The sequence below is a fragment of the Pseudophryne corroboree genome, chromosome 4 (genome assembly GCF_028390025.1).
Source record: "Pseudophryne corroboree isolate aPseCor3 chromosome 4, aPseCor3.hap2, whole genome shotgun sequence".
NCBI lineage: Eukaryota > Metazoa > Chordata > Amphibia > Anura > Myobatrachidae > Pseudophryne > Pseudophryne corroboree.
The window spans coordinates 249587646-249601696 of record NC_086447.1 but is presented as its reverse complement, the minus strand read 5'-3'; the positions used below and the strand labels follow the sequence as shown (position 1 = coordinate 249601696).

General features: G+C 44.1%; 1 pseudogene; it reads right to left on the bottom strand.

The window, feature by feature from the left end:
* Positions 1-8638: 8638 nt before the first annotated feature.
* Positions 8639-8757, bottom strand: LOC134912558 (5S ribosomal RNA; annotated as a pseudogene).
* Between the last annotated feature and the right edge of the window lie 5294 nt (positions 8758-14051).

Here is a 14051-nt window from a genome sequence, read left to right as displayed (position 1 = left end):
ATTTGTAATTTTGTTCTGTATCTTTTAGACAAAATAAACAAACTGCCAGGGTTGACTGCGTGAGCCTAACAGTGCTGTAGAAATCACATTGAGTATAAATATGCACATTCTCTTTTGTGATACAGTTCTCTAATATAATAATCTAATCCTTCACAGAATATAGTAGCACTTCCTTTGAGGGAATACAAATGTAATCCTGGCGGGCGAGATGCCGGCTGTCCGTATCCCAACATCCCACCCACCAAAATGCCAGCAGCGGGGCGAGGGCTCCGAGTCCCCTTGCAAATTCGCTGCCCTTGCCATGCTGCGGGCTCAGTCTCTCAATGCGATCGCCACAGGATCTATTCCCACTCTATGGGTTTCGTGGACACCCATGAGAGGGAATAGCCCCTGTGAGCCGGTATTCCAGCTGTCAGTATTGTTAGCTGTTGGGATTCCGGCGTCGGTATCCTGGCCGCCAGGATCCCGACAGCCAGCAAATTGATTGCCTCCACCTTATTATTATAGCGGTACTGTTATTGCCTCCACCTTACTATTATAGTCACTATTATAGTGGTTAAAATATTGGAAGGAATTTTGAGGGATTGCATAAAAGAGCATCTGCAGGTTAATAAGATTATTAGCAAGAGTCAGCATGGGTTTGTAAGGGACAGATCATGTCAAACTAACTTAATTAGCTTCTACGAGGAAGTGAGCGAGAATCTTGACCATGGAAAAGCAGTGGATGTGGTCTATTTAGATTTTGCAAAAGCCTTCGATACAGTGCCTCACAGGAGACTGATCAACAAATTAAGGGAGCTTGGCCTAGGATATACTATTTATAGTGTACATGGATAGGAAATTGGCTGGATAATAGGGCACAACGAGGAAAACATCAATGGGATGTTTTCCAGCTGGGTACCAGCAGTCAGCGGAATACCACAAGGGCCGTACTTGTCCCGCTACTGTTCAATATATTTATTAATGATCTAGGTACAGGCCTGGAAAGCACAGTGTCAATTTTTGCAGATGATACCAAACTGTGCAAGGTAATTAATTTGGAAATCGATGTGGAGTCTCTACAAAATGACTTATTTAAACTTGGGCATCTAAATGGAGAATGAGTTTCAATATAGAAAGATGCAAAGTTATGCATTTTGGCTAAAAAACAGTATTGCATCCTAACATTAAATGGGTAAAAGATAGAGGCAACAGTAGTGGAAAAAGATTTGGGGGTGCTTATAGATAATAGGCTTAATAACAGTACACAATGTCAAAATGCAGCAAAGAGGGCAAGTAAGGTGCTAGTGTGCATAAAACGGGGCATTGAGACAAGGGACAAGGATGTAATCCTGCCGCTGTACAAAGCATTGGTACGTCCGCACCTGGAATATTGTGTTCAATTTTGGGCACCACATTATAAAAAAGATATTGGGGAATTCGAAAGAGTACAAAGGCCAGCTACTAAATAGATTAAAGGGTTAGAGACACTGGAGTACGAGGAAAGGCTTATCAGGTTAAATATTTATACACTAGAAAAGAGGCGACTAAGAGGAGACATTGTTAATATCTTCAAATATGTAAAGGGTCATTACAAGGAGTTAGCTGGGGATTTGTTTATTAAAAGAACTCTGTATAGGACACATGGGCACTCGCTGAGGCTAGAGGAGAGAAAATTCCGTATACAACGTAGGAAGGGGTTCTTCACGGTAAGGGCAATAAAGTTTTGGAACTCCCTGCCGGAGAAGGTAATAATGGCGGACTCTGTAAATACATTTAAAAGCGGATTAGACAAATTTCTAACTGAAAAAGGCATCCAAGGCTATAGCATTTAATATATTGACATTAAATATCTGGGAGTGATACGAATTATAGTTGGCAATTGGTACTAAACCCATTACATCAGTAGGTAGTAATAGTATAAAGGTTTGTTCCCAATTCAGCTGACCAGGAACAGATACTTCACATCAGTGTTCATTCGCACTGTTGTAAAATTGACAAAGAAGCCGCAGAGCGTTGAAACGCATTGATACAGTGTGTTTAATGGGGTATATCAGCCAAATCCATATATGTGAAACCACGGCATATTGATACCCGGGTCATTTTTGTCTGTGGATTCCCATCATTGTCATCTGTATGGTACGGTTGTGTTATCACCCATTTTTATGGAAATTTTATCAATCTAAATAAATGAGTTGTGGTTCCTAATACGGTTCCTGTCTTTGGCTTCATATATGCTATGAGAGACATCGTTCCCATTCTCATGCAGTGAAGTCTGATCAGAGGCTCATAGAAACCTTTATGTGCTTCACATCCCTTTGTTACAAGTAAGCATACATGTAAGGACGTATTGGTTTATCTGCTTATCACTATTTCGGGCGTCTGCTTAAACGAAGGTGGATTTTGCAAACCTGTCGGGACTATCTGCACCACCATCTTTTTCCACACACCAGGAGGAATTCAACACTGTACTATGTTTTTTTTTTTTTTTTTTGTGTGTGTGTGTTTTCTCTCCATGTTGGCTTAAACACCATCTGACTCCATTGTGAGGACTATTGGAACTTTTGTACATTTGGATAATTGGAGCGCAAAGTGAGATTGTACTTTTTCTTTTGCATTTTATTGTCAAATAGGTGGTGACCTATTTAGTACTGTCTGTTGCTGCTCCTAGTGCAGTGCCATAGGAGGAATTGTTTCTTTCAATTTGTGCATTCACATTATAATGTGCACAGCATAGTATAAAATATAAATTGAACCCAATGGGCATTTTGCCTCTTTTCAACCTCATTAACTATGTTACTATGTTACCTTTGAGAATAACATTTGCATGCCATATTATCCAGTGGGTGTCATGAACATGAAATAGACGTGTTGACATAAAATCAACCTACAAAGTATTTTACTTTGTTCTGTGGTCAGAGTAACTGGTTACAGGTCCTCTACAAGGCCAGATTAAGGTTTGTGGGAGCCCCAGGGCAACTAATTTGTGGCAGTCGCTTACAACAAAATTGTCAATATGGTATGTTGGCATTGTTGTTAAAAAGTGCAATGTGTAAATACTCCCAGCACCACAAATGTGTTAAACACACTGCATTATCCCTAGTCAGGGCCGGATTACGGGCAGTGGCCACATGGGCCTGGAGCTGAAAATATTCAAGGGCCTACTGTGAGAAATGGGAGGTGTGATCAGACATGTGGGCGTGTACATCCCCTACACTATCAGCTTCAATGTTTCCCTAAATATGTAAAAATATATAAAATGCATCATTTTTTGAGAAAAATAGAAATGCAATTTTAATAGTTATGATTTATGGCCGACCATGTGACCAGCTGGTGGCGAGTGATCATCATGTTGCCATGATGATGGGCCTATATTTTATATGGATGCCTGGAGCTGTAGGGAGGGAGGGGCTGTCTGAGGGGTCACTTCTGCCTTGTTGTTAATCTGCACTGGTGATTCCGAGGTGGATGCAGGTCACACAGCAGCTGCGTCTTTGGATGCAGCTGCTGTCTGAAAATATGCTAATGCTGCAGGAGGCGCCTTGTATAAATAGACACTTCCTGTAAGCTTGTATGATCTGCTGCTGCATCCAAAGACGCAGAACAGATCACTCTGCATGAACATCGGTCATCTGAGTAACCCTCAGGTTACTCGGGATGGGCGGGGTTTTCATGATGCTGAGGCCAGGATATCTGCGTTAGAAGACACAGACACTGGCATCAACAGGCCTATAAAATGGGGGCAATATACCATCGCTTTACGTACAACTCTGAATTAGATCCTACTGTAGTTCACTAAAAACTGAGGTTTTTCAGGTTGGAGAGAAGATTAAAGTTCCTCTCATCAGATAAATGTCTAGTGACCTCTGAAATGCAAGTAGACATACATTTTCATTGGTTTTTGAATTTGTGTTAGTAAGTGCAAATAAAACTGCCTGCTGCAGAAGCTGTCCATTTTCAAAAACACCAACATGCAGCAACTTTTAAATCAATACTGTATTGAAATGCAGTAATTTGACCCTAATATTTTAATATTTATTATTTAATATTTTTTCCTCTGTAGATTTCTTCACTTTGCTATTAATGATTTATACTTCTGAACAGTGTCATGGGCAACCATGACAACAAGTCACTTGACACTTGATGTAGTGAGCAGAGAAGCTTTGTAACGCCCCTCTGATCTTAGTGTTTATTGTAAAATATTCCCCTTTTGCCTTCACACAATATGCTGAGAGTTGTAAACCCATATGTGATTATCAGCTACTATAGATGCCTCTCCTGAGAGGTTTTGAACAGGAGATAATGAACTAGTTGAAGGTATGCTATTTATGTTGGAGCAAAGTGTGTTTCTGTCTCCTGATCAGTGAAGCCGGCCAACAACCCCCATTACTAAGATGTCTGCCTTGAGCGTAACTGCGCATGCACACACCCCACACATGTTACTGTGTTGCTTGTCGCAGTGCTTTGCATACATGCAGCATCTAGCACTTAAAAAGGTGTGAGTACCTTATACCCCTTTTCCATCTAATTACATGGGTCACAGCCGGGAGCCTGACACGGGTGCTACCCGACAGCGACCTGCGTCAGCCCCCTTTCCATCTGCCGTTTCCAATCCGGCATATTGCTGGGTTGGTGACGTTGCCGGTGATGCAGCAAGGGCGGCCCTGGGAGATCACATGATCTCTTAGCGCCGCCCTCCCATACAGTGTGAATGGGAGCCGCGTCGCTTCCGTTTACACTGCACAGCTTACCGGGTTGAACCCGCGTTCAACCCTGCAAGCTACCCGAGTTGGAATACTGGGTCAATCGATGGATTATTCCAACTCAGCCCTTTTACACCAGCCAGCAACACGGGTTATGCGCGTTCATGTGCAATAACCCGTGTTGTATGCTGGCTGGTGGAAAAGGGGTATTATACTTGCCTACCCTCCTGGAAGCTGCAGGAGGCTCACATTTTTGGGGGGTAAACCTCCGCAGTCTCGCAAGAGTAGGTAACTCTCCAGCATCCTGCCCGTTTCAGGGCAGGATGGTGTAAAAATCACCAGCAACTGCGCGGTCACATGAAGGAGGTAGGGCTAAATTACTGGAATTAGCCATTTAGCTTTGCCCCTCACCACAGACCCGTGAATTGCGGGTGTTTCCCTGAGTTAAGGGGCGAATTGCAGGGAGGGGCAGGGCCTAATGACAAGACAGTTTTGCCCCGCCACCCTAAGTGGTCTATTTACTAAGCCTTGGATGGAGATAAAGTCAGCGGAGATAAAGTACCAGCCAATCCGGTCCTAACTAACATTTCAGAAGCTAGGTTTGAAAAATGGCAGTTAGGAGTTGGTTGGCTGGTACTTTATCTCCGGCAACTTTATCTCCATCCAAGGCTTAGTAAATAGACCCCATAGTGACATGCAGTGTCTCCTCTCCAGGCTTCTCCCGGAGAGGAGACTGAAAACGTAGGTAAGTATAGAGGGGTTGGGTATGTAATACCGCCAGTAAGGATCCCGACAGTAAGGCTACACACCATTGAATTGTAAAATGAAAAACATGGTTATTTAGAACTATTTTATTAAAGCAGGGCAGACAGGCAGAGTACTTTAAAATGGTATAAATAATATATATATCTTGTATTGTGTAATTTGTGTATCATCAATGTCCGTGTAGCACATGATAATACATAGAGTCCCATATTTCATATGTTATTGGTACAGATTTGGTATGTAATGCACCCAGATGTGTTACACCTTTCTTTATTCATGCCGCTCTCTACATTTATACAACTTGCTGAACTTGAAGAAGGGCGATTGAACATCTGCTCCTTTAAATACAGTATTTTACCCTGTTTGCCTTCTCTGCTTTGATGAATTAGCTCTAAATGAATACTTTACAAGTGTCAGTAAATGCTAGTAAACTATTTTCTTTAACACGAGTGGGCAGGGGCCTCAGTAAAGCTCAATAAATGGTACTTTCCTTTGACAAAACAATGATAAGTGCTGTAGGCATTTCATAATTTGCTAAATCAATCTACTTGCCACAGATAAGTTGTTTACATATTGTGTTTTCATTACAAATACACAAATTATAAAATCACCTGCTACATCTGTTTTGCAATAATGCCACAGTTTTGTAAAAACTCACCAGTGAATATGACAAATGAAGGTTGTTAAAATAGACATTTAGGTATTACAGTTGAGCACTCTTCATATACATGAGACCCAACCTGTAAATGTAATAAATGTAGAATTTGATTAGAAGAGAAAGAGCTAATGCTGTTTAACGAAGTGCAACATCTTCCACTTAATCTGTTTTATCTGTCATACTCTGACACTGCAAATAATGCAAGACAAATGTTTCTATTAATGCTTATTCTGTTTAAGCATTCAGTTTATTCTGTGTATTTTCGCCCTAGGGATTCTTAAGTGAAATAAACAGCCCCAGTTCCATTATTACAGGCATCTTTTCTGTATATGTCTATAAATGTTTTAAGATTACTGAGCTTATTGTCGGGTTTTATATTTTAATATCTTTGCCTGCAAAAGCAAAACTGGATGGAGGTAATTTAATTGGGCACAAGGTTTAGCGAGTTTAAAAAAAAAAAACCTCACGCACCTCGCGCCCAATTTTGGATTACCGCGGGTACTTGTGCTCCCGATTGCTGCGGTATCCAACTTAAAAAATTTGGTTGCAGGGTTCTAAAAACCCTGCAGCACGAGTAAAAAAAAAAAAGATACTCACCTGATCTCCGTGGCTCTCAGGGCTCTCCCCTCCATATTTACACTGGGGAGGGGACTGCTGGGAGTCCTTGGGCTGCTGGGAGGAACAAGGGCATCTGGGAGATGTAGATGTCTGGGGCTGCTGGGAGGCACAAGGGCATCTGGGAGATGTAGATGTCCCATCCCAGCTGCTGCCTTCAGGGGGAAATACACTACACAGGGGGGGGGGGGGGGTGCACGCACATTTACAGTCACACCGACAGGCACTCACACACACCTAAAAAGGATATAGGGGATACCGCACTGATCATGGTTGATGTCAGAATCAATAAAAATAACCAAAATAGTACAATTGTGAGAGAGGAATCGCTTCTCTGCCTTTTGGCTAAGATGAAGTGTAGTACCTGCTCGAGGGAAACACTTGGTGGAGTACCTGTTCTTACACTAGGAGCGTGAGAGGTTCCTAGATGTGGAATGGAGAAACAACTTGTGGAGTACCATGCCGTTGTGTGGCAATTCCTCTGGTCGAGAGGGGAGAAAAACTGGGCTTAGTATCCACCGTCCTTCTAAGGGGATGAAATATGGCCCCTTGCGTGGAGTGGAGAACGGCCCGGTCTAGTATCTTCTCTCGTACTGGGGGTTGACCCTGGCAAGAGTGGGTATGAAGCTTGGTCGGGTTGAGAGGTCGGGAGCAGCCTGAAGCTCGAGGTGTTTTGTGCCCCTGGAACTGGAAGGGACAGGGGTGCCGGAAATGCACTGGGGTTTCGCGCCACCTTTGCACTAAGGCACTTTAGCACTTAACACTTCAACCCTTCCTGTCTGCACCCACTTCCTTTGCCCTGGCCTTTTGGCTAGGGCAAGGATAATTTTTTATCCCCCCCCCCCCCCGGTCTTCTGGCTGGGGCTTATTTATTTATTTATTTACCCACGCACGTGTTTTGCACTTCTGGGCACTACACTAGCACTTATTTTTGTTTAGTGTGTCACGTCACGGTTTTTTGTTAGGGGTTTAGCGGAGATCCTTATGGGCCACCCTCTCCCCTAGTTGCCGAGGCCCTCTCCTTTTGGGGAGGGCCAGAGGCTATTTCCGATCCCCAGGAGGAAGCTTCGGCCAACCTTGGGGATACACGAGGGTCCCTCTGCGCTTCGGCAAGGGGGGACCCACAGTCCCTTTTTCCCCTAAGTAGACCTGTTGGCTCTGAGGGGTAGGGGAGTAATGGGGGCCCTTCTCCTTTCGGAGAGGGTCCAAGAACCTACGCCCCCAGAACATTTGGTCACAGACACTGGGTGATGAAGCCACGCACCTTGGGCTTCAAAAAAAAAAATCCTCTCAATACTTGAATTGGTGGTGCACCCTGAGTCAGTATAATGTCAGAACAAACAAAAAGGAGAAAAAAGAAGACTGTTTTGTGGGCGCACTCTGTGAAAATTAAGTAAGAAACTACAATGAGAGAATATAAAATAAATTCATTTATTAATCCAAATTAAAAATATATATTGGACAGTTAGTGTATGACACAATAGATAAACGCAAAGTAAAAAATTAGTGGAATTACATATCTATGATGAATATTACAGGAGATAATCTCATATAAGATAAATCGGATATATGGTATGTACACAATAATAAAGAGAACCCACAAAGGGTTAGTAACACAAATTTTAATGTCTTGAATAGGTAATACAAAAGATAATCTACTATAAACTAAACGGATATGTGATATACATATCCCGTCAACAGTTGCCAATAATACCCCCACAGGGTTAGTATTTTATGGACTCACAAGTGCACGTCTCAAATTTATCCGCCAAAGAAAATGACCATATGGGAATAAGAAGGATATCTACAGAGAATTGCAGAAAAATTCTGAAAGTGCAAAAGAATAATGAAAATTAGAAGAAAGGGCAAATGTGAATCTGCTGTCAGTGTTAGGCACAGAGCCTGCCAACCACTAGGACCTCTACTAAACTTAGTCTTCCCAGGTGGTCCCCCGTCTTGGTACTGACCATGCCCGACACTGCTTGGCTTCCGAGATCGGATGAAATTGTGCGTTTACAGTGTGGTATGATAGTAGGGGTAATAATACCCATTCTACTCTGGGATCACTGATGTCATATTCGGCTTGTCAAGCCGCTCCTGAACAACAAATAACATCAGAAGCTTCTTACCTGGACTAAAGAAAAAAACTACTTTTTTGTGTCGACCAATTGGTGTCGACCAGGGATGTGCAGTCAGGGGAGGCAAGGGAGGCAGTGCCTCACCTGTCATTAGAGCCTGAAATAATACAAAGAAGATACATATGACACAGATTCTGGGGCAGGGACAAGCCATGGTCAGTAAAAGCCCATTCAAAATAACGCTGAAAGCGGCACTAGTTTGAGTGCCTCGGTGACAGGAGCGTGCTTTCACTGCACATGAAAGCACTCCCCTGTCAATCACCCAGATGTGAATGGACAGCGCTTATGTCACTAGATACAACTGTCCAGTGATGGATCCGCTGTCATCACTGGGTGGGTGGCGGGGATGCGGCAGAGGTGTGGGTGTTTTCAGCGGCGGGACCCGGCGGGGAAGGCTGGCATGACGGCAGGCTTGGATCCAATAGGATCCAGTCCCTGACTGTCATTTTTTGCAGACTTCGGCAGCGGAGCAGCTCCAATTTCAAAAATGGCGCCGTTAGCGTCATTTATGAAATCTAAGATGGCTGCCGTGAGCCAATCACGGCTGACTTATATAAGCCAGCGCGAGGAAGCGGCTGTCAGTCTGCCAGTGGGGAGCAAGAGCTCCTGAAGAGAGAAGACGCCAGGAAGTCCTGGGAGGCGGCGGCCATGCAAAAGAGCTGCCCAAAGGCCGCTGCCCACCCAGGTGAAGAGAGAAGACGCCGGTGAAGAAAGACGACTCCAGTGAAGACAGAAGATTCCAGAAGTCCTGGGAGGTGTCGGCCATGGAAAAGAGCTGCCCAAAGGCCACCGCCTCCCAGGTGAAGATGCTGTTGAATAAAATTATTTTAAAAAAATGTGTTGTGTGTTTATTTTAATATTTTCTTTACAGGTGGACTACAGGTGCCAGCGGGCCCTTAATGTACTAGCATGCTGGCACTTGTGGTTCTCCAAGTGCCGGCATGCTTGGGCAGGCTTGCTGGGACCAGTAGGCTGCCTGTAAAGAACAATATTACTATTCTTTATAGGTGGACTACAGGTGCCAGCGAGCTCTTAATGTCTGGGCATGCTGGCACTTGTGGTTCTCCAAGTGCCGGCATGCTGGGGCAGGCTTGCTGGGACCAGTAGGCTGCCTGTAAAGAACAATATTACTATTCTTTATAGGTGGACTACAGGTGCCAGCGGGCCCTTAATGTCCGGGCATGCTGGCACTTATGGTTCTCCAAGTGCCGGCATGCTGGGGCAGGCTTGCTGGGACCTGTAGGTCACCTGTAAAGAATAATATTAGCATGCCATGAACCCCGCACCCACCGCCACCAGGGGTGCGGGGCATAGCACTGGGCTTTAAGCCCAGTGCTGTTAGTTGCTCAGGGAGGGGGACTCTATTTTATATTTTGGAATCCCCACTTTCTGAGGAATTCTAGCCCTGGGCTGACTGGTTTAGGGGTGTTTAATGTTATGGCAGGGGGACCTCACACCAAGTGTCTCCCCTGCTATGGCATTATCCCCCCTGGCTGGTTCAGCCTGGTGCTGGTTTTGATCAAGTATGGGGAACCCTATGTGTGTTTTTTTAATTATAAATATATACAGGGGGGGTAGAGTGTCCAAGTGCCTCCCCAGCCGAAGACCTCACCGCACATCACTGGTGTCGACTTAAGTGGTGTCGACTGTATTGGTGTCGACCTTTTGTCTGGATACCCCTCTGTACTGCTTACACACTGGGACAGAACTCAGGAGCACTCTTTGTGTGTGTCTCTCCCTAGACACTCCTTAGATAACAGGTTACACAGGACCCAGACACCCAAGTGGGGAAGAAGAGAAGCTGTGTCACTTACAGTTCTCTCCACCCTCCTATCTCTCCTCTGGGCGGAAAGTTCCACCAGTAGCTTATGAAACCTCATACACCTGTGTCTCTGCCTGCACTGCATACTGTCCTGCTTGCATTCTGGCTTCCTGGTTCTGCTGCTGCATAAGAGAGAAAGCTAGTGATATCAGTGTGATCTAGCAGGGGGAGGGGGGCCCTGACAAAGGGGGCCCGGGGTACAGTATGCCCTGCATCCCCCTCTTAATCTGGCTATGCACTCGCCTGGTACCCAGCCTACATTTGTCTCTGCAGCAACTTACTGTACACTGAGGGGGTTATTCAGGTTTGTTAGCAAACCACAAAAGCACACTAATGGTCAAAACCAGGTGGGGCAGATGCAGGGGCGGATTGGGAACAAAAAGCGGCCCTGGAAAAATGTATACTAGTGGCCCCACATGGGCAGCACCAGAGGTGTAAGGTCTAGCCATGGGCCATGGCAGCAGCACCCTCCCCCCAAGACTTTCCAGATAGTGGGCATGTCCAGCATGAAGCGGGAAGTTAAAAGGAAATAAAATTAAATATTATGAGCACATTATATGATACACCTTCAGAATTTAGGAAACTATCTTTTTTTTTTCCAATATATATTTTATTGAGGTTTTGAAAATATAACAAGCAATCTCAGAAATAAGCATAGTACCCATTTTAAAATAAAGACTAATGAGGTCCGAGACCTTCAAGTTGTGTAGACAACAGGATCTAAAGCAAAACCTCTGTTTTTTTTTTCCATTTTCCAGTATAAATTAGAAGAACTGTAGATGACAGTGTTATAGAAGTCTTGAAAAAGCCAAATCACAGAGCTATCTATCACCATTTTGATACAGAAACAAGAATATAAACAGTACAAACCATACAACATACTAATACGTTCTCCCCATTGGGGAACGAGTAACTAAAAATAAAAGAAATAAACAAAAACAAAGGGACAAACATAGAAAAAATAATAGAAAAAAACAAAAAGAAAAAACAATAAGAAAAAACAATACCTGCCAGGGCGAGGGGACCGCCGACCCATCCATGGAGACATCATCAGAGCGAGAGAAGATATGTAGACAACGGAGAATCGTAGAGAGGGTGTAGGGAAAGCTAAGGGAGGCGGCAGCAAGAGATGCAACAGTAGAGAGAGGAAAACCAGAAGAGCAAAGAAGTGGAGAAGAGTACGTGGTTATGGGAGAGAAATGGGAGGGCCATCAGATAAAAGTTGGTGACCGTTCCATGTGGTACATTGAAAACTTTGTTTAACAATTTTGTCAGGGTGGGCAATCTATTAATAAATTGTCCCCAACATTTAAACAATGCAGAAGTCAGTATTTCTTTATTTAGAGACGTTTCCAGACAGTTCATTGTAAATAGGAAGAGTAATCTAGAGGTAGCTAGTGGGAGTGTGGGGGGGGTTGTCGGAGATCCATTGCTGGAGAATGGCTTTCCTGCCTACCGCTGAGAGAATCACTATATATTTCGTGTCCTGGGGGGAAAGGTTAGGTTGATCCAGGGTATGACCAAAGAGGGCCCAAGGGGCAGTACATTGGAAGTGCAGACCTAACTCGGAGGCACCATATAACTGTAGTTCAGCCCAAAATGCCTGAATGAGGGGGCAGTGCCAAAAGCAATGCATAAGATCAGCTACTGGCGCCGAGCATTTTAAGCATTTTGCCGAGTCAGATAAACCCATCAAATGACTCCTCCTCGGGGAGACATAGGCTCTATGTAAAATCTTGTAGGACATTTCCTGATATAAGCTAGCCGGAATAAGTTTAAGGGAGGTTGTAAAATTGTCCATTATGGCTTCTGGGGACATGGAAGGAATATGAGAGGACCACGTTTGTACTTGGGACAGATCGGTAGCGGGGATATGTTCTACTCGAATGCGGGCATATAGAGATGAGATGGAGCATGTCCCGGAGTGCAGAAGCGCGTCTAGGCTGTTAACAAAGTCTAATGGACTGAGATGGGAGAGAACTGAATGTACATAATGTGATGCCTGAAAGAAGTAGAATCCGTGGTTAGAGTTAATGTCAAATTTGGTAAGTGCTTCAGTAAGAGTGAGTGGTTTTTTCCTAGAGTCGAGAAAATCACCGACTCGTGTAAGACCAGCAGTGTGCCAAGCATTGAAAGGATATGAGGCCTGACCCTGTTGAAAGTGTAGGTTACCAAGGAAAGGTAGAAATAAAGAGAAGGTGTGCTGTAATTTTAGAGATTTCCTGGATAATCTCCATGCCACCGCAGTGGAAGTTAGGAGTATATTGTCCAGAAAAGTAGCTGGCAAGTCAGATTTGGATGCATGTAGGACAAAGCTAAGAGACAGAGGGGTGCAGTGTTGGGAGTCAATCAGTGAATCGGTAAAGACCAATGTATCGTTGAGCCAATCTACTGCGAAACGAAGAAGACAGGCTCTGTTGTATTGCTCTTAGTCCGGCAGATTCAACCCCCCATTCTGTACCGTCTGAGATAATTTAAAGAGGCTTATTCTGGGTCTTTTACCGGCCCAGATGAATTTAGAAATAGATGAGTTAAAGAGAGAAATGTCAGATTTAGAGCGCAGAACAGATACCATCTGAAGGACATAGAGCAGTTTGGGGAAGATAGCCATCTTCACCAGATTACAGTGACCCATAAAATTAAGGGGTAGTTTTTGCCACAGTGCCAATTCGGTTTGGATTTTAGTGAGGATGGGATGTATGTTATCAGAGTACAGGCGAGTAGGGTCAGAAGGAAGAAGGACTCCAAGATATGTAATATGGGCAGGGGCCACTGAAATGGAAAAGGAGTGTCCCATCCTGTAATAATCTGGGGAAAAATAGCAAATGCCTCTGACTTATCAAAATTAATCGAGAACCCTGCAAAGGAGGAAAAACGAGAGATAGCATTCTGTAATGCCATGACAGATTGTCTCGGGTTAGAGGTGAGAAGAAGGATGTCATCTGTGAATGCCATCAATTTAACCTCTCTGTTACCAATTTTAACACCTCGAAAAACAGGGAGGTTGAGGATGTAGCGTATAAAGGGCTCTAGAGCTAGATTAAAGAGGAGGGGGGAAAGAAGGCATCCCTGTCTGGTCCCTCTTTCAAGGATAAAGGGAGATGAGGGAATGTTATTAACTATCACCTGCGCAGTAGGGCTATCATAAAGGGAGTCAACAAGGCCACGAAAGTTATCACCAAATTGCTGCTGATAAAACTCTTGCGAGGTGAGGCCAGGCAATCTTATTGAAAGCCTTCTCCGCATCAAGGTTTATTAGGATATTATCCATGAGATTATGGGAACGTGAGTACGTTATGGCCGCCAAGGCGGTCCTAATGCCCTGTATAGATTGTCTATGTTTAATAAAGCCCAGCTGCGCAGGCGATATA